This window comes from Lepidochelys kempii, chromosome 2 (genome assembly GCF_965140265.1).
Source record: "Lepidochelys kempii isolate rLepKem1 chromosome 2, rLepKem1.hap2, whole genome shotgun sequence".
NCBI classification, from domain to species: domain Eukaryota; kingdom Metazoa; phylum Chordata; order Testudines; family Cheloniidae; genus Lepidochelys; species Lepidochelys kempii.
This window is the reverse complement of record NC_133257.1, coordinates 75,928,654-75,950,591: the sequence shown is the minus strand read 5'-3', so window position 1 is coordinate 75,950,591 and position 21,938 is coordinate 75,928,654. Positions and strand designations below refer to the sequence as shown.

Sequence of the window (21,938 nt, the reverse complement as noted above, 5' to 3'; positions counted from 1 at the left end):
AGCGCACAGTCAACCTGTGGAACTCCTTCCCTGAGGAGGTTGTGAAGGCTAGGACTATAACAGGGTTTAAAAGAGAACTGGATAAATTCATGGAGGTTAAGTCCATTAATGGCTATTAGCCAGGATGGGTAAGGAATGGTGTCCCTAGCCTCTCAGAGTAACAGCCGTGTTGCAAAAAGAAAAGGAGTACTTGTGGCACTGGTTAGTCTCTAAGGTGCCACAAGTACTCCTTTTCTTTTTCCCTAGCTCTGTTTGTCAGAGGGTGGAGATGGATGGCAGGAGAGAGATCCCAAGATCATTACCTGTTAGGTTCACTCCCTCTGGGGCACCTGGCATTGGCTACCGTCGGTAGACAGGATACTGGGCTGGATGGACATTTGGTCTGACCCAGTATGGCCATTCTTATGTTCTTATGAGACAGGTTAAAGAAACCAAACAACTTTAGAAAATTCTTCTAATACTGCAAGTTGATGTATCTGAATATGAGTCTTCTCCTTTCGAAGTGCTGTTAAAAACTTTCTTTGCAGAAGGTCTCTGGTTTAAAAATGCTATATCTTTGATGGAGTTCAGTACTGAAAAACAGATTAAAGATCTCACTCTTTACTGTCCTGTAAGAAACAATCTTGTCTTCAGACCATAAGCATCTCAGCTACAGAGTGCAAAGATTTTTTTAATCAAATGAATACTGACATAAGCACAACTGCAACACAAGTACTCACAGCAGAAGTTCTCATATATCCTTGATCATACACTGTAGACTGAACTCTTATTAAAATAACCCTCCAAGGAAAAGTGAGAAGAAATCCAATAAAGGGAGAGATTATTTTTCTGAATATCAGAGATCTCTATCATAGCACCCAAATTAATCTTAAATCTAGTTAAATCTAGTCTAAAATGAATGTCGTTCTCTTGATAAAATTTGTTTTCAGTGGGAAAAATTTATTTATTACTACTTCACATTATTGCTATCAAAGATTATCGAATAAAGAAACTGTGAAGTTTTTACTTATAGCATATTTTGATACAAGAGCATTTGGTTAGTGGGAAGAACGAAATAATATACATGTAACAGATTTTGGCAAAGCATTCTAAAGGTTCTCATGCCATTGTAGAAGAAATTCTTTGCTTTATATGCCTGTTTTATTTATGAATGTTTTTGCCAAGTACCTAAATTCTCCAGTGGAACTACATGTACTCAAAGAGCAAAAGAGAAGAGGAAATGTGGGCCCCTTTACCAAGTCAGTAAGTACAAGAATATGCTCCACAGTACAAAATATTACTTTGCCATGATTGTTTTTAATCATTGCTAATCCTGTACAAAAAGTGCCAGTTAAATAAGAATAAGTTTAACTTTATAAAATGAAAACATGGCAATATACATGTAATCAAAACCAGTACACTACACATTTTACAGAGAGATTTTGTTTTTGTCAATTACAGAATTAGAGATGCACTTGTATTTGGATATATGGATGTTACCATTTTCAATATCCTCCAATCTTCCTTTTTATGGTTAAGAAGGCCTTGGTGTAAGACCACCTCAGGACATCTGGTTGTAAAAACACTGCAGCGAATGTAGATTAACTCAACAGTTGTTATAGTGTATAATTTAAATAAGACAGAACTAACTGGCTCAACATCTGGAAGTTACACAAACTGTTCATACTAAACACAGTTTGACAATGGAAATATTTTCTGTAACCTGTCTACTGGTGTATGTGGGATTTTCAACTAGAGTAAAATGTAGTATCTTACCACTTGGATTTCTTCACAGTACTCTTGGAGGACGAGTAAGAAGGATTAATCTGCAGGAAGCACTGACAGGTCACCTGCAGTAGTACTTGACTGGTGAAAGAGTTACTTGAAAAGATGCCTGATGTAAGAGCTTGTTGGAAATCAGAATGACCGTTCTTGAGAAATATCAGCATTAAAAAAAAATTGTTCCAAATCAGAGCAAAAAATCAAAATTTTGAAGCTTACTGTGAAACAAATTCTGAAAAAATTCAGTTTGGAACCATTGAAATATTTTGTTCCAATCTTGTTGAAATGTTTTGTTTCAATAGGTAGAAACATTTAGTTTCAACTTTATCATTACATTTAGTTTTGGCCTTTACAGTGTATTCAAATATTAAGTAGAATACAAATATTGTATTATATTAGAATATTAATTAATAACCCCCTCAGTTTCTTGTAACTGCCCTTCAGCAGAGTCAGAATTGATTTGTGTTCTCCTTAGCTAGTAACTGTTTTCTATATAAATTATTTAGTCCAGGTGTAGTCTATTTTTGTCAAGGTCCAAATTTCTTGGTCAAGGTATAGTCAAGGTCCAGACTTCAGAAAAAATAACAACAATATTGATAATAATAAGTAAATGAAAAGATTTCAGGGTCCATTCAAAAACATCTGACAGTCCAGATTTGGCCCGCGGTCCACCTATTGACTACCCCTGATTCTTCTTTGGGTGGTGTCCCTGTGGGTGCTCCCCTGCAGGTGTCAGTGCGTCCTGGCACCGTCAATCAGAGATTTATGGTAGCAGTGTCCTTGTGGGTCGTGCGTGCGCAGTTGGTGTCTCATGGTGCCATTGGTGCCTTATCTAGAGTGTGTGCGACCTGACCCCTCCAGTTCCTTCTCAACCATTCTCGGCCTGAGATGGAGCTCTGGGGTAGTGTTAACCACTCTTCACAAAAACCTTAAAAATACATTTAAAATAGATAGTCACTTAGAAAGTTATACTTATAGTTAATTTTGTTTAGATAGTAAAAAAAAATAGTTTTTAATTCCAGTTTTCCCTTCCCTATAGTTTCCCTACAGCTGGGTCTGTTTAACCATTGAATGATGCCTGGCTTCCTCGTCTTTAAGAGATGTAGCTCATGCCACGAAGTAATGCCTATTTCTGACGGACACTCGTTATGTGTCCAATGTTTCAGTGAGGCGTATATCCCACAAAAATGCTCCAACTGTAATAATTTGAAAGCAAGAGCCCGGCAAGACCAGGATCTTCACTTGAAAATGATCCTGATGAAGAAATCTCTCCAACTGGAGACAGAACAATGGATCACCTCTCTGGGCACCCTCCTGTCAGCAAAAGGGGACATGCCTTCCTCTAAAAGATGGAGAGTGAAGAGAGCAAACTCCACTGCAGAGAGCCCTGCAGAAACAACAGCCGTCTCCTGCCAGGTCACTACCCCCGATGCCAACACACGCTTGGGTGAGCACCTATGACGCTCCGGGCGCCTCCGCCACCACCGGTCCTGAGACAAGGAGACATGGCACCGACCTCACCTGTGAGGAACTCAATGCCAAGACTCTCCCCAAGCATCATGCCTCCACCTCTGGCACCAACATCACAGTGGGCACCAAGAGAAAGCCAAATTAGCACTGATCACACCAGTTAAAACACCATAGCATTTGCTGGTGCCAGTACCAGCACTGACGAAAGCGTTTCCATCAGCATTGGCGGTACCACCACATGCTATGCCACAAAAACAACTCATGTATGTGTCCCCACCGATTCTCTTGCTATCATGCGTAATACACAAGATACAAATAGACAAGGCCAAGGTCATCCTGATAGTCCTGACAAGGCCCAGACAAGCCTGGTACCCTTACCTGATGCAAATGGCGATATACATGCCTTGAGCTCTCCCTCGCCGACCAGACCTGCTTTCACAGAACAATGGTCACACTCTTCATCCAAGTCCAGAGAAACTCCACCTGCAAGCGTGGCTCCTGCAAGATTCTATCATGGCGAACTAGCCTGTTCAGAACAAGTCAAACACGTATTACTAAACAACAGGAAATTGACCACACATAATACTTACCTTCAAAAATCATAAAGATTCTCCTCGTGGTGTCAAGAGAAACATTTGATGGCCATTACAACACTGTTACCGATAGTGCTGGAATACCTATTGGAGCTAAAACACTTGGGTTTGGCAAATAGCTCAATCAAAGTACATCTCATGGCCATTACAGCATTCCATCAAGAGATCGAAAGGACTTCGATCTTCACACACCCAATTACTAGAGACTTCCTTACCGGCCTCCAGAACGTTTACCCAGAGGTTCGCCCACCTGCTCCAGCCTGGGAGCTAAACCTGGTTCTGAAATGCTTCACCAGACCACCATTCAAACCTTTAGCCACCTGTTCCTTACTACATTTGTCTATGAAAGTGGCATTTTTGGTTGCTATCACTTCCGCCTGACGTATGAGTGAGATAGGGGCCCTCATGTCCGATCCCTCCTACACAATATTTTTGAAGGACAAGGTCACGTTACAACCACACCCAAAATTCTTACCGAAAATATCATAATCCTTTTATAGAAACCAACCAATTCATCTTCCCAAAACCATTACCCAAAACCACACAGGACTCCAAGAGAAACCATCTTGACATTAGATGCGCATTAGCATTCTACTTAGACAGGACCGAGCCTTTCTGAAAGTCCCCAAGACTTTTTGTGTCTACTACCAAGCATTCAAAAGGAGACTATCCAAATGGATCTCCACATGTATTCAATAATGCTATCAATTTCAGAATAGTGAACTTCCTAAGGCCATCGGAGCTCATTCCACACACTCATTATCAACATTGGTAGCATTCCTAAAGAACGTATCTGTGATAGAAATATGTAGAGTGGACACTTGGGCCTCTGCCCTGATCACTATGCAATCACTCAAGGTTCCAGATCCGATGCCAAGTTGACCTAACCATACTTGCCTCTACAGCACAAATTATCATCCTCTGTGGTACTGAGAGTACCACAAATTATCATGTGAAGAAGTGGGTATTCACCCACGAAACCTTATGCTCCAATATGTCTGTTAGTCTATAAGATGCCACAGGACTCTTTGCCGCTAGTACAACAAAAATATTTCAAACTTGGGGATTCCCCAAAATAGATTTTTGCAACGAAGGACAACAAAATGCCTCCTGTTTTGGCTCTCAAAGAGGTTGGAGTCAGGATGCTCTAGTAGATGTCTTTCTGATCCCTTAGTTGGATCATCTGCTCTGTGCATTTCCTCCTTTGCCCCTAATTCCCAAGGTGCTCAGGAAAGTGAGACAAGACTGGGCTGAAATGATCCTGGTGACTCCAGCATATCCATGGAAATTTTGGTATGTGGACCTACTGCAACTCTCCATTCAATAACGTATAACTCCCTCTCCTGCCAGACAATCTTTCAGATTCCATCTGGATCCAAAGTCTCTTCAACTCATGACATAGAGGCTCTCTGTCTAACTTCCACAAACGGAAAATGTCCCAATGAGGTCCAGAGATTTATTATGGAACATAGAAAGCCATCAACCAGAAAAGCGTCCACTGCTAATTGGAAATGATTTTCCTTATGGATGAAGATGAAACAGACTGATCCCCTACAGGCATCTGTTCCATTAATTCTGGATTATTTACTATAATTTAAATCATTCAGTATTCTTGTTTAGTTCAACCAAAGTTCATCTAGACTTTCATCCTCCTCTTCAAGGTTCTTCAGTAATTTCCCATCCTACAGTCACAAAATTTTTTAAAGGATTATTGCACATCTTTCCACCAATCAGGAATATGCCACCTTCATGGAATTTGAACTTAGTTCTCCAATCACTAATGTAACCTCCATTTGAGCCTCATTCACTTTGCTCCCTTCACCATTTTTCAATTAAACGGGCATTTTTGGTAGCTGTCACTTCTGTGCGCAGAGTGAGTGAGATGCAAGACTTATGTCCAATCCTCTGTACACAGGTTTCCACACAGAGTAACTATGCAATCACATCCCAAATTTATCTCAAAAAACATTTCAGACTTTCACATTAACCAGTATATACACTTACCTGTGTTTTTTCCAAAACCTCATTAATCCCCTGATGAAGTGAATTTGCAAACACTGGATGGCAGGAGATCTCTTTCATACTATCTTAGGAGCACAAGACCATTGAGGAAATCTCCTAGACTCTGTATTGCACATGGTAGTGCTTCAAAGGGCAAACCAGTCTTCTCTCAAAGATTATCAAGATGTATTACAGACTGTCTAAAAATTTCTTATATAACCCTTCTGCCAAGTGGAGTTAGCGGCAACAAGTGTAACCCAACACCAGCCAAAAGTGATCATTTTGACAAAGCAGCTCCTTCCTGCTGCTCACCTCAGCAGAATAGGCATGTCTACACAAACATGATCTGTTTCTGAAGTCTCTTCCCCCAGCTCATCACTAGATGTCAGGAGAGAGCTCAGTCAGACCTTGCTTACACTTTGTCAACAATCTACAGCCTCCAGTTTGAGTAACTGCTCATTCCACTACATCACAAGTGGTCTCAGCAGCAGGGTTCAGCAGGATACCAATGGCTGAAATTTGCAGAGCAGTGACTTAGTCTTCAGTGCCCAAATTTATTAACCATTATTCCTTAGTATCAGCCTCCAGAGCAGATGCACAAGTGGGAAGAACATTCCTACAATCTCTATTTAAATGAGTTTCTAGTTCCCACCACCCGAATCACCACATTGCTTGTTAATCACCATGAGTGGGAGACACATAAACAGGAACATGAAGAAGAAAGAACAGTTACTTAACTTATAGTTGGTTTTCTAGATATTCTGTGCATGTAGATCCTGTAACCGACCCTCCATCCCCACAGCTCAGAGACTCTTTGAGACGCTGGATGACAAGAAGGAACTGAGAGGGTGAGTGAGGTTGTGCTGTCCTTTGTACCCTTGGGGTGATGGTGCAAGGAAATGAAGGTCACGTGCATTTCCCCTACTGGACACAGCTGTTGAAGCTTCTGAACCCTTGTACTAGAGTGGTAACCATACCATGAGTGGAATCCCCAGGCACAGAACATCTCAAAGAACCAGTTACTATAACATAAATAACTATTCTTTTTGACAATGTTGAAACATTTTATTTAGATTTTGACCTTTTTAATGAAAAAATTAAAATAAACTAACTTAAATTTCTTAAAGAAAAATTGTTTCGAACAGAAAATTTGAACATATCATTTTGAAAATGTCAAAATGGGACTTGACAATTATAAAACTTTTTTCAGTTCTTCCAAATGGGAAATTAATCAGAACCAACCCTTTCCTGAAAAATGTTTCAGTTGTGACAAATCAGAATTTTTTTATGGATAAATATTTTGTGAAAGGAATCCTGACCAGCTCTAGTCATTAGTATCTTCTTGACAACAGGAACTGTGACATGACTTAGGGATTGTCTATATGGCACATTATTGCATGGAAGACCAGAGTGTAACTCTACAACGCGCCAGCTTACCACACAGTAACAACCCACTGCTACAGCACAGTGACAGTCCCGGAGTGCGGATTAACATACTACAACTTCAAAGTTTGCTGTAGATTCACATGCTGGCTTGCAGCACGGTTACTTGCCCTGAAAACAAGCCTGTAGCAGGGTGATTTGTTCAGTCCACCGGCCTAGTGGTCTGGGTTTCTGACTCCAGTCTCTGTTAGTTCAAGGTGTCCCTGTCCTCTGGATGAGGTCTTAGCTCAGGGGTGGGCAAACTTTTTGGCCCAAGGGCCACATCTGGGTATGGAAATTGTATGATGACCCATGAATGCTCACAAAATTGGGGGTTGGAGTGCAGGAGGGGGTGAGGGCTCCGGCTGGGGGTGCAGCCTTTGGTGTGGGGCCAGAAATGAGAAGTTCAGGGTGTGGGAGGAGGCTCCGGACTGGGGCAGTGGGTTGGAGTCTGCCGGGGGGGGGGGGGGGGGGGCAAGGTGAGGGCTCCGGCTGGGGATGCGGACTCTAGGATGGAGCTGGGGATGAGGAGTTGGGGGTGCAGGAGGATGCACTGGGCTGGGACCAAGGGATTCAGAGGGCGGGTGGGGTTTCAGGGCTGGGGCAGGGGGTTGGGGCGTGGGAATGGGTAAGGGGTGCAGGCTTCGGGTGGTACTTACTTCAAGCAGCTCCCGGAAGCAGCGGCATGTCTCTTCTCCAATTCCTATGCGGAGGCGCGGCCAGGCAGTTCTACACGCTGCCCTGTCTGCAGGTGCAGCCCCTGCAGCTCCCATTGGCCGCAGTTCCTGGCCAATGGGAGCTGGAGGGGTGGCGGGGACAGCGTGTGGAGCCCCTGGCTGCCCCTATGCATAGGAGCAGGAGGGGGGGACATGCTGCTGCTTCCGGGAGCCATGGCACACACGGAGCGGGGCAAGCTCCCCAATCCCACTCCCCAGCGGGAGCTTGAGGGCCAGATTAAAACATCTGAAGGGCCCGATGCGGCCCCCGGGCCGTAATTTGCCCACCCCTGTATTAACTAGTCTGGCCTGTTTGATGGTGACCCCTAACCCTGCCCTCCTTGGGGTCAGGGACATAGCTCCAAGGTAGATAGGGAACTTGGGCCCTCCCTCTCCACCAGGTCCTGGTTCAGGGCCCTGAAAGTCAAGTTGTGTGCACCACCTAAGTTCAGCCAGCCAACTTGCTCACCTTCCCATGGTTTACTTCCTACCACCACTGCATCCCAGTTTGGGGTATGGTCGCTGAAGCTCCCTTTATCCTGGTCTTCTCCCAGGAGTGTGCTCAGCAGTGCCGGAGGGGCAGGCCTCCCTGGCCTGGTACTGCCCCAGCTCTTCCCATCTCTGCCAAAGAGTGGGATTTATAAATCCTGTTACAATACCTTTAGGATATTAACTTATTTGATCTATGCATAATTCAATGGCTGAATTTAAATGGAAAGAATTTAAAGTAATCATAGGAACAGGGTATATATATATATCTTGACGATCTCAAGATTCATGCATTTGAGGGTACGATACAGATGGGTACACAGTATAAATCTATGGTTTAGTTAAACTTAAATCAAATTGGCAGAGAAACAGAGAGTCTTATAACAATTTCCTATGAGAGAATTTCATGACCAAAGACAAAGAAGAATTTATAAATGTCTTACTGAGTGAATAATTATTATATCAAAGTTATTCAAATGTCCATATCCTGTTATTGTCTGATTGTCACATTGGTTTTGCTTACTGAAAGGTAGCTAATGGCTGCATTGTTCTACATCTCATTTTTGAGATGTAGAACAATGTGCTGCCTGATAGTCATATTATTTTAATCAAAATCCAGAGAACACAGGAAGTAATCACTTAAGTGTGACAGATACATTTTAGCAATACTGAAGATTTTAAAACACTTTATGTTATCTATTGAAAGATTTTCTTACTAATCACTGTTAATGATCTTTTGTTTATTTCTGATGAAGAAAAATGAGCAATTACACTAAAGTTAAAACTATCAATCTCTGTGTTTGCATCTGATACACATTTTTCTGTGGTAACATTATCAAGAAATAATTTAGCAATTAGCACTCAATTTAAATGAGGAATTAGTTTAAATAAATTATCTGTGTTCTCCTAAAACAAAATTGTCAATCTAAATAAAAGGGGATCTGTTAATTACGTTTACTGCTCTCAAAAAACTCAATAGTTATATTTTTAATTACATTTTTAGCCACTCATTTCAGAGAAACACAAATATGTTGCTTTCTTCTGATATTTTTTAAATGAACTACTTTTCCAAAGTGATTAGCCATGTCACTTCTGAGAGAATATTGGTCTTAGATGATGATGAACCACAAAATACAATTAAACCCATAAACCATTCTACACTGGTGGTGACATGCATTAATTGTGATTTCACTTGCTGATATTGCTATCACTAGCAAATTCTAAGAATCATGCACTAGTGACTGTGCATTATGGAAAAAGTGAATTACAACAACATGTCTGAGAACAAAAATCTCAGATCTGAATGTGGATCTTGGATGAAATTCTGGTCCCATTGAGGTTAATGGCAAAACTCTCACTAATGAAGCCAAGATTTTTCCCCTTGAGTCTGATATTCTGTTATCTTCTATCTGTGGTGATTTCAGTTTAAAATTCTCTGTGATGTCCTTTTAGTACTCTGCCCATGTTTCCAGTATAAGTGGCATTTCTTCTTAATTTAAAAGCATTTCATGAAGAAAATTATTCAGAAATCACCAAGGAGAAAATATGTGTGTATATATATATATATGAACAAATTCCTCAGTGACTTACCCAGAAAATGTTCAAATGGGCAAGGGAGAAAAGGTGGACCCTAAAGTGTGCCCTGAATACTAATATATATATATATATATATACACACACACTAATATATATGCATACTAATATATGCATATTAGTGTGCAGCTGAATTTGTATATATAAATATATATTTATTTTCCTGTCTCAAGAGCAAAAGAAAAATAAAGAGAGTGAGAGGGCACCTGCAAAATGAAGTAAACTTTGTAATCAAACAGGATGGTCAAAAAAATGTAACATTTAAAAAAGATGATGTATTGGCACTTTCAACCATCATTTTTTCACATTTTGTGGAATGTTATTCTTTTTAAATTCAAAATCTCAATATTTCTTCAACATTGAGAGTAGAGAGTAATATTCCATCTGGAACTTACAGGTTTTGACCTTTTTACTAAAGGCCAGATTCTAGTAACTTTCAACAGTCCTATAATCCTTATGTTATATTTCTTCCACTTTTTAACAGCTTCAGTGTGTTCCATAATTGGTTGATTAAAAATGTAGAAGGCTGTGATTCAGAGCAGTCATACACCTATGGTATTTTTACTTCAACGTCAAGAAGTTTCCTGACATATTTTATTGGGAAAGTGACATGTTCTGCTCCCAAAGAAGTAATTCAAGCAATGTATTACATTCTTGTAAGTTCAAAAATGAAAGGCAGTAGTATTCATAGAGCTGTTGATATGCCTGGTAGTAATTTATGGATTGATTATGACCATATTTGAGGTAGTACTATCTGTTTCTTAGAGTGCTAATTTGGACTCATCCTTAACATCCTGACAATACTATAATTCACACATACTGTACAGACTGAAAACATTCAAAGCCAGGCAATTCAGTCCAGATGATTAAACATACCAAAATAATAACATAACTTTGGAGCTCACTTCCTCCCCAGATCCATAGCAGGCCATATTTTGTTCATATTCAGGCACACTTTAAGGCCCATCTTTTTCCCCTTGCCCATGAGCAAAGGATAGTAAGTAAGGCTGAGTCTTTGAATATTTTCTGGGTAAGTCACTGAGGAATTTGTTCATATATATATATATATATATATTTTAGCGTGCAACTGAATGGTTTGTACCTCTCATTGGAATCACATGTCAAAAATATAATGTAAACCTGTTCTTTATCTCTGGACTTTCAAATCAGCATGTGTGATCTTAATACTACAAAGCGAAGAGCACTTGCATAAGGAAGACAAACTGCACTGGGCCCATAATATCATACTAATGAAGTGAGATTAGTTAGTTAAAGATGAGGATGAATTTTTGTATAATAACCCTATTTGCAACCAGTTTTAACTTTGACAAAGTAATAGTCTTCAAGTTAAAACTTTCCAGATTGGTCTCAATTGGTGTCTGTGTGGTTTTGTTTGTTTGTTTGTTTTTCCAAATTTAAGAATGTTTGGTTTGGCTGTTTTGAGTTACAAAAATGTAACAAATGAAAGAGTTTGAGTATAAGACAATGGGGCAGATCCCGAGGTGCTGTAAATTGTCATAGTTCCATTGAACTCAATGGAGCTATGACAATCTACATCATCTGATGATCTGCCCCCCCATGTTCTTACTGATCAAGTAACTGAAAAATTGCTTTGTTTTAAAAACTGACACTTGTCGTGTTCTTAGTTCTTTGTATTTAAGAAAACAATATAATCCACACTTGGCTGGAAAGGGTTAAAGGATAGTACTGGCACCAAGTAGCCCCACCCCTCCCATCCTGCAGAGCTTGCTCCAACTGGAGACAGAGTTGAAAAGGGAGCAACCCAGCTTAGAAAGTGGGAGGTTGGGGAGATGTACAAACGTACCTGGAAGGCTCCTGACAAAGGTGCTGGAGAAGTCTCCCTAAGGGAATAGGACTTTATGCTGAGCCCCATAAGGGTTGGTGGTTTGGTTTCTTCTCTCCCCCCACCCACGCTTTATCTGGGACGAGGAGCTGAAGGAGGAAAGCAGCGGTAGGAAGTGACCCAGGGAGGGTAAATCACAAGGGCCTCTAGGAGGCCAAATGCTGTTTACCCTCTTAGGATCCTGGATTGGAGCCCAGTGGAGTGGTGGGCCTGGGCACCCCTACCACTGCCCCTATTACTAGGTGGGTGCTAACCACCAGGCCACCAGGGACCCTCTTACATTTGGTGGAAAAGGAGGGCATGATAGAGTCCAGGCCTGAGAGTAGGCATCACAGAACACCAGGGATGGATATTGAGAAACTGCTAATATGGATTCTCAGAAACCAACAGCAGCAGGCTGCCAGCAGCAGCAACAGCAGAGCCAACTGCTGCAGCAACTCACCACCCAACAGCAGCAGCAGGTGGCAAAGCAGCAACAGCATTCGATTAAAGAGGTGGTAGCACAACACCAGGAGCAACAACAGTGGCTAGTTCAGTAGATGGCGACACTCCTAAAAACACCCTGGGGCCCCTGGCCAGCCTCAAGCCTAACCATTGGAGACACAGATCCAACCCCACCCATCCTGGTAAAGCTGACCAAATGGGACCCGCAGACAACCGTGAGACGTTCCTTGTCACTTTGAAGCAGGTTGTTGTCAGCCTGATGGCCCAAAGAGATCTGGGCCACCCTATTGGCCTCTTACTTGACTGGCCACGTCTTGGAGTCTGGATGTGATGAGTGTCCTAGACTACACTCATGTCAAAGTGGCCATCTCAGACACCTTCAGCATCTCACCAGAAACCTAACAACACCAGTTCTGCCTTGAGAAATTTATCCTGGTGCATGGCCATGGGTGGTTGCTCAGAGCTTGAAAGAACGCTGGTGGCAGTGGCTCCAGCCAGAGGGATGTATGGGGATTCAGGTGGCAGAAAAGATCGTCATGGAATGATTCACCCAAATCCTTCCAGCAGGGGGATGCAAGTGGGTGGTGAATCATCAGCCAGAAGCAGTAGCAGAGGCAGTGTCATTGGCAGAGAACTATCTGATGTCCCTCAGGCTAGTGCCTGAAACACTAGAAGTTGGGCCTGTGTGCCCTGGCTCCCCGTGGAGCACTGATACCCGAACACCAACAAGGGTAATTAGGAGTGCTTGGTCACACAACTCTAGTGGGAGGGGGCACGAAGGCCAAGAAAAGAACCTGGAAATGCCCCCTCCCAACCATTATGGCCCTTCCTGGCCCAGGCAAGTGACCTTATCCAAAGGGATTCCATCCCTTGGGAGAACTTACCAAGAAACCAACTCCTCCCACCAGGAGATGTTTTGCTTTTGGCCAGCAAGGTCACTTCAGAAAGGACTCTTTATTCATGGACTATAATTACAGGTGGACCTGGACAGCCAATAAGAGGGCTCGAAAGAGCGGCCCTGGGAAGTTGTTGATCCCAGTACAGGTGGATGGAGTAGCTGTAGAAGGGCTGATAGACTCAGGCTGTAGTCTGGGAAACTTCACCCATGAGGAAGGTCCTTCTCCTAGGTCTTTGTCTTCCTTTGAGCACCCTTCTGTCTGAGGCTCCCTCTCAGCTACTGAAGCCATTTCTTGATTTCCTGGGTCTTCTGGCCACAGCTCTGTTTTCTCCACAGAGGGGCTTTGCTGCTCTTTAACTGCTTCCTTGGAGAACCTCCAGTCACACCCAAGTATGACCAGGTAGGCCAGGTCTTTTGCCACTCCAGCCTGTACCATTTCCATGTATTCACAGGGACATACGGCCCCATCTACTGGAGAACTGAAGCAGAGTGACTTGCCAGAGGTCAGATAGGGAGTCTGTGGCAGAGGCAGAAACTGAATCCAGATTTTATGAGTCACAGTTCAGTGCCTAAACTACAAGATTATTTTCCCTCTGTAGCTGATGGGATTTTACCTATGCTTATAAACGATTGAAACTGTTTTGCATTGTTAACTGTAATTCTTACTATCCAGCAAACACTACGATCAGGTAAATTCTTGGTTATACCTTGTGGTTATATTAGCACAACTTTTCCCATTTATTCTGGAACCTGAAGCTCCTAGTTCACACTTCATCAAGGGTGAAATCATCTCCTGGGAAGACATGCTAATAAGAACATGCCTTGATTTAATTTTGTTCACTAGATTACCATCCTAAATCCTGCAATACAATATCTCTGTTACTGTAATACACTCTATTTAGTTTTTGGATGAAGTTCCATTTGATATTTTATTAATTTCTTTCCTGTATTACTTTTACAAATATATTAACAGATACACATTTGAACAGATGAACAGCTGTAGAGTGATGTTGCTAGAAAAAGCTGGATAACACTGTTCACTATGGGCCAGATCCAACAAAAATTGTATATGGTCTTCCGAATCAGAAAATCTCAAAATACATTACATTGTTGGGTTTTTTCTTTTTATAATTAATATGGAGAGAGAGAGAGAATACAGTAGACACAACTGTAAGATATCAAAGAGTTCTGATGACATTGTCATGACCACAAGAGTGAAGCTTGAGTAATTTTTGATGTGAGAATGACAAGACATTTTAACTATATTATTCATTGTTTTAAATGAGATCATAAACTTTCATACCTCAGAAGCAGAGATGGACTCTGATAATACTCAGGGTTTTAAGTAGTTTGTTAAATTCTATGATGATGAGTTTGACTATTTTTTTATTTCCATTTATTCTTATGTGCTGTACGATAGGCTACTAACCGAGGCCCTGTCCTGATTAGGTTACATAAGGAGTGATTTATTTTGTGATGTTTTCATCTTTGGGAGAGGTTTTGGTTAAAGGCTTATAGTTTTTGTGGTAGGATTTATTGCATAATATCTTCACTAGATCCCTGTGTCATTTATGTGGTGCCCAGGCCCTCCACTGACCCCTTGCTCAGGTTAGATCTGAGCAAATAAGCATGTGTGAGAGAACAGAAAAATGTGGGGAAAAAATCATTTTGTTTCAACTAGAAAATGATTTTATTTTTAGTTCACTGAACTCCCATCCCAAAATAAAGTAGCTGGTGTCAAATTAATCATTTAAAACATTTCAAAACAACATTTTCAGGGGAAATGGTTAGTTTTGAAGCAAAATGACAGTTTGAAAATGTCAGAATGAACTGTTTTGACTTCTTTAAAAAAAATCCTCATATTTTATTTGGCTGAAACTACTTGCCAAATTCGACCTGAATTTGTGAATAGATTTAGTTTACCTGAAATTGCATTTTTCAATTAATTTACTATTTGACCAAAAATGTTACCCAGTGCTACTCAGAGATGAATTTCCACATCAGGGAGGAGGCAGCTTATGTGGGGAACCTGTATTTTTAAGAGGCTGGTGTGATATACTTCAGTCTCATGTTATGTAATAGAGAGGCAGCTCAAATAAATTGGTTAGTCTCTAAGGTGCCACAAGTACTTTTTTTCTTTTTGCGAATACAGACTAACACGGTGGTTATTCTGAAACCAGTTGGAACTGAGGCATTGAATGAAGAAGATCTCTGCAAATTACCTTGTCTCAGAGATGGGACTTTCCATGTCAGCTACTGCTGCTGGAGGAGGAGGACGCACTTGCTATCTTGCTACTGGTGTAGGTGAGGAGTGCTCTGGAGCTCTCTCTCCAGTCTCTACCCATCACTCCCTTCCATCTACCTCCCCTCTAGAACTGCGGCAGTGTTGTTCATCAGCTGCCTTTCATTTCATGCAAATATATGTGGATGCACATGTTCCCTCCTCCGCTGTTCACCTCACCTTCTCTTACTCTGTCTACTCTCTCCCTGTCTAATGAATTACATCACTTTGCAAGAGTTTGCAAGTTCCAGCAGTCTGTGCATAGAGCGGACAAAGGGTATGATGATAGCACCGCTAGCTCAGAGGAGTAATGGACTACGCTGAAGCACAAGATGAATGAACTATCAATCTGAAAACAAATGGGACATCTACTGTATTACTTTTAAGTTAGACACTAGACCAACACTAGAAATACTGCTAGTAACTCTCAAAGAAAAGCCACAGATCGTGAAGGTATATGGCTAAAACATGTGGTCTTCAGTGGTGAGTTTATTCCCACTAGAGGAGTATGTGAACTTCATGTATGGGTAAATAAGAAACTGGAAAAGATACAATCTGTAATAGTATTAGGGGAAAGAGTATCCATTACTGGGCTCAAGGTGTGTCAAGCCTTGGCTAATTCTTATTAATTCCTTTAGGAGAATGTATACAAAGGGTGTGTTTAAGTTCATTTGCTTTTTAAGAAATATATCTAAAAACTGTAAGACAGTTAAAGTTGGAAAGTTATGAACATACAATAAAATGAATCTCATTAGAATGTTGTAGTTTGAAAAATAAAATTGAAAATCAGACAATTCAGAAATAAAATGTCCCAAACAATCCCTATACTGTACCTTACTATGACCTATACTGTCCACATAGCATCATTATGGGTATATGGTATCATAGCTACTTTTCAATTTTTAAATGACAAGGAAAAGTACTGTATTACACTGTAGGCTTATATATCCCTTCAGTCCTCTGCGTGGAATAAGCAACCCAGGAGAACACTTCCTACCATGAGTATTACTGGTTATCATGAGTAATTCCAGGATTGAGTCCCCCTTATTCTGCAGATACTCAAACATTTGTTTAACCCTCACCGCAAGTAGTTCCATTGTCTTCAAGGGGATTATTCACATACTTAGAATTAAGCATGTGTGGAAATCTTTGCAGGATAAGGGCTTTAGTTTACAGCCTGTTTTATTATGAGATACTTTGGGACTGTGTAGCTTAGATAGGTTAGGGTGGATATATGTCCTATATGTGGGTGGTAGAGTGATTAATAAATGTATAGTGGTGTTGGTAGGCTATTGAGAGGATGAGGACAACATGTACGGAGTAAGGCATGAAAATATTGTGGTATCAGTTATACTGGGAAGATTTATGCAACGTAAGAGGTGAGATGTTATCGTCTCTGCCTTGTAAAGGGCAGGTGAATTGAACGACGGCATTTGATTGAGGAGGCGGTGGGACCGCTGATGGTTCATGCATTGGGAGACAGAACATAGGATGGCAGAATGGAGGTATGGTTCTCGTGCTGGAAGTGCAGCAGAGCTGGTGTGTGGCGGCCGTAAGTGTGTCTCGGGGATCTACATGGATGGGGGCTTTGGCTGCAGATTTTTTTTAACCTCCACTGTCCTGATTCTTTAAGGTGTACACATGGCTTGGCAACAGCCTTAATAGGTTTGGTAGGATTTAAAAATAAACATTTTCTTTTATAATTGAAAGCTCAGCAAGCCAGCTCCAACAGGCATCCCCTTTAAATGACCACGTTGTTGCCATAGTGCCTAGCAGTCCCCACACACACTGTAACAACCACAGCGCTGCCCCTCCCGAGACAGACGCGGGCACAGGGCTCTGGCTTTGCCGAGCGCTTTTGGCAACAGCGCGCAGCGGGTTGCGTCCACGCTGCCCGGGGGAGACGATTCTTCCCACGGCGCAATGCTCCAGCTGGCTCAGCGGGCGCCGGCTGGCTGCGCATTGCACCCTGGGACGTGTAGTCCCTCCTTAGTGCCCCCCCCTCCCCGCCGTGTTGTTCAGAGGCAGCCGCCCTAAGAGCTCTCGCGAGGTTTTTGAATCGCTCTGGTCTCGCGCGCCGTTTCCTCGCGAGGGCGGCCGCCTTGGCTGGGATGCTTGGTGCGGTCGCCATTCCCCTGTGTGACGTCATAGTGCATTGTTGTGAGAGTAGCGGAGCATCCCTCAAGCTGTCAGCTGTGCTGCTGCTGCTGCGGGAGCCCGAGCCGGCCCAGCCCCCTTCTCCTCCCCCCGCCCCGGGGGCTCCGGAGCTCCGCGCCCGTGTAGCCTTGTCTGTGTGGAGCCCCTCCGGGCCCCCCCCTCCCCCGCGCGTTCCAGTCCGCCCTCCCCCCGCCCCCCTAGAACCATCTCAATGAGATGCAAACATGAAAGACAAGAGGAAGAAGAAGGACCGCACCTGGGCCGAGGCTGCCCGCCTGGTAGGTGCTGCGTTCGCATGGTGCGGGCGGGCGAGCCCCCGGCGAGCGGATGGGGCGGCCAACCCCGTGCGGACCTCTGTTCTCCCCCTCCCCCCCCCGGCTTTGTTGCAATCACTAGGGGATGTTGGAGAGAGCGTGCAGGGCTGGGTGACTCGCCGGGCGGTAGCGGGTGTGCGTGGCTGCCTCCCCCCTTACGTGGGTGTGTGAGGGGCTAAGGGGCTAGCCAGGGGAATCCCCCCCCCCCACTGCGTGTGAAGTTCCCTCATCCCCAGGGGGCGCCTCCTTTCCCTGCTGTGCGTGTCTGTGAAATTACCGAAGTAGCCCCTCTTGTAGTGTGTATATGTGGGAGAGACCTAGCTCTCCCTTTCCCCTGTAATGTGTGGGAATGGAGCTACGCCTTTCTTTAGGTGTGTCGAAAAATATCCACTCCGTGTGTGTGTGTGTGTGTGTAAGAGAGAGAGTGAAATTCCCTTCTCCCGATCCCATGTATTTGTTTCAGATATCCCAGAAAAGTCCCTCCTCCCACCCCCTTAAAATATATGTAAGTGAAAGATCCAAGGATTTCCCATTACTCCATTAGTGTGTGTAGGAGAGAGAATTATCCAGGGATTCCTCTCCACCCATCTGTGTAGAGAAATAGCTTTCCTGAAGAGTGGGATTGATTGCCTGGGCTATTTGGCTCGAAAGACTTAATGCGTTCCCAGAGGGCTGGGGAATTATTTGTCTCCCTCTTTCTCCAGTATCTGTTTTATGTGACTTTGTTTTATTGTTTGCTAAGTGTATTAGGACACATCATTTACTTTGTGCTTCAGGACCCTTTTGTGTGAGTTTTCTCCATTCTAGGAATTTCACGAAGTGTGTGTGTACGATACAGCATGTGTGGTTGTACACTATAGTGCATATGCCTTCCCTGAAGATGGGGTTGTTTCAGCATCAGTTGGATGCAGTTATAGGAAGAGGACCGCTAGAAAGATCTGCTGCAGGTTATATTGGGTTTTTTTTGGGTATTCATATCAATTTCACATTTTACTGATTATTTCAACAATTCAATTAGTATCAAAAGAATGTGATCCCTTTCTTGTGGTGCTAGTGAGTGTCTGTGCGATTTATTTTTTTGTCTTAGGGTGGCTGTGAAGCACAGTCCTTTTTGAAAGGATGTGTCTCGTGGGACCATGCAGCATAACATCGGAATTTCAGACTTTCAGTGCTTCCACTGCATAATTTATATCAAAATAGGAGGCAGTCCTAACTATAGATGTCACTGCCAGTGCCTCATAGGAGTCTTGCGTTGATTGAACATATAAGATTCATTGGACAAGTGGCAAAAATTTACTACAGTTACTTCAGCTTTAGCAAGGATGGTCTGATGTAGGCACTTTTAGAGTTGAAAAATATGCCTGTGTAAAACAGGAAATGTGCCAGGCCCAAGGTTCTTACTTTCTCGCTATTGTCTTTCCTTGACTCTGTGGATCCTGGTAAAGGAGTAAGTGTATTAAGAAGGCACTCTCTTCCTCAAACTAATGACCAGAATAGATGTTCCCAAACTCGTGGACTTCATAGCTCTTTATGGTGGTTTTGTGGCTGGCTTCTGTTTTATTGTAAGCTGCTAAACTTCATTAAAAGACATTTAAAATACATGGAATTCTATCCTAATGTTAGTTTTGCATGTAAGCAATTGCTGTAGTTGCCACAGGGAATATAAGCCATCATGAATGGGAAGGGAGGTGGTCCATGCAAACGAGGAAAATGTCTGTTAAGGTGTAGTTGACTCTGTGGAAAAGTTCAATAGCTTCTAGAACATAGATTGAGCTGATATAAATAGGGAAGAGTTAAGACTCTCTGTTTGAGTCACATTATTTTTCTCACTCAGAACAGCCTTGATTGTAACAACCTACTAGGACTGGTGGTTGCTACATATGAAGAGTGGGTGATGAAGCACATTGCCTGTTGTACAAAATATTGTCCACCCTCCCAAAGTTACTAAGTTATCCAGAAGCTTGTCCGTAATCTGTTTCCGATATGACTAATCCATAGACTGCTTGCTTTGACCCTGGTTCTGCATCAGGATCTACTAGTGCAGGGATACATGCTAGCAGATCTTTATTGAGGCCAAATTTGTGAGTCCTTATAGTATTTTATGTGAAGGACCTGATGGTTCATTATCATTCCATTTTCTTGGAATACATCAATAATGTATTACTGCAAGGCTTGATTAAATCAATTTCATTCCAACGACAAGTAAAGAATGAAGTCATTGATACGTACTCACAAGTAATGACTCATGAGCTAGCTAGATCAATATCTATGTTATAAAATTGATTGGATACTGAATTTCTTTATTTTTAACAATAGGAAGGTCGGATTAATGTTATAAGTACTGGTACCCTTTTTTTATATTTCCTAGAAAAAGCCTACAAGTGTGTTAAGCTTGTAAAGAGAAGTACTCCCAAGTTATGAAATGACAAAGTTAAGATTGTAAAATAAATAACCTTAACTCTGCTCCCTTTGTACTGTAATGCATACACATACACGTCTTTTAAATTACATGTTCATGCACTATTTTTCCATAGCACCTCTAGCTCACACAATAAAGAATGGGGACAGTGCTCAGTGAATGAAATAGCTGTTGAATTTTTCACTTTGTCCCCTTTGTTCCTCCAGTGTGTGGCCCCATGTACTGCACATTTTCCAAATTGTGGACTAACTAAAATGTTTTTTTTCTCTTATTTGCTTTTATTTGACACTCATCACTGTAGTACCTGAGAGCCTTGCAAATGTAAACTGATTTAGCCTTACAACATGCTTGTGAAGTTAAGTAGTAGTCTTCTTTTACCTATGCAGAGCTGAAGCACAGAGAGATTAAATGTGTTGTCCAAGGTTTCATAGGAAATCTCTGAAAGAGGCAGAAAAAGAATGCAGATTCCCTGCGTTGCAGTCTAGTTCCTTAGCCCTAAGCTATACACTAGTCATGGTAGAAGTGGATATAGTGGTGTCTGTGGCATCCCCACTTCAAACTCATATGCCCCATTCAACAATTACATAGAATAAAGCAGGGGTAATCTGGACCCTGCACCCATATCATTACACAGCCCTGTCTTATTCCTTGTTCAGCATGCACAATGAAAGAGGCAGCAGTTCTGCAGAAAAAATAGTAAATTTATTTTATAATAAGGCTGTATTGTAATGCATATGCCCAAGCGATCAGGCTGAAGGTTGATAGGCAACCTTACATTTATCATTTCTTGATACTTGAATAAATCGTCTTTGTAATCTTAACATTCTTGTAATGTTTTTTGTATAGAGTCTTAATGTAAGAAGAAACTAACAAAATGCCATTATATTCATCTGTTTATTATACCACATTAAAATGTTTTATATTGTGCAATCAATAAGGCAGGAATCCTGGAGACATTAATTGACCTGTATTTTGTGGATGATGTCAGGATTCCTTTGACTTTTAACTTCTTTCCATATGTAGCACCCTTTCTCTTTCCTCACTAACCTCCACTAATCATAGAGAAAAACATAGCACATTTTTAAATGGGGGAGGGAGGAGAGTAGCCTTCTCTTCCCCCTGCCCTTAGTCTACTACAATTGAACTATGTTGGCTCATATATTCTTTAAACTTAGTTGTTTGTTTGCTCAGAGAGAGTGAACCTGCCAAATTTCAGGAAAAAGCTTAAAAAGACTGAAAAAGTTAAAGCAACTGAAAATGACTCCATTGACTGGAAAAGCTTGTGCCTCCTCAGTTCTAAGTGTTCTTAAGACCAAAATTATAAGCCTAATTTTGGCAATTAATTGATCTTCGACTACTAGCGGTAGATATGCCCAATGGCCTGTGACGGGATGTTAGATGGGGTGGGACCTGAGTTACTACAGAGAATTCTTTCCTGGGTGTCTGGCTGGTGAGTCTTGCCCACATGCTCAGGGTTTAGCTAATCACCATATTTGGGGTCGGGAAGGAATGTTCC

General features: G+C 42.1%; 1 long non-coding RNA gene across 1 annotated transcript in view; it reads right to left on the bottom strand.

The window, feature by feature from the left end:
* LOC140906742 (uncharacterized) overlaps nucleotides 1–18,059 on the bottom strand; it is a 31,192-nt gene extending 13,133 nt beyond the window's left edge. Inside the window, exons 1-2 of the long non-coding RNA XR_012157226.1 lie at nucleotides 17,946–18,059; nucleotides 3,610–3,757 (exon numbers count right to left, since the gene is read on the bottom strand). This is a non-coding gene — a long non-coding RNA (uncharacterized lncRNA). The remainder of the gene's footprint in view (nucleotides 1–3,609; nucleotides 3,758–17,945) is intronic.
* Nucleotides 18,060–21,938: the final 3,879 nt, after the last annotated feature.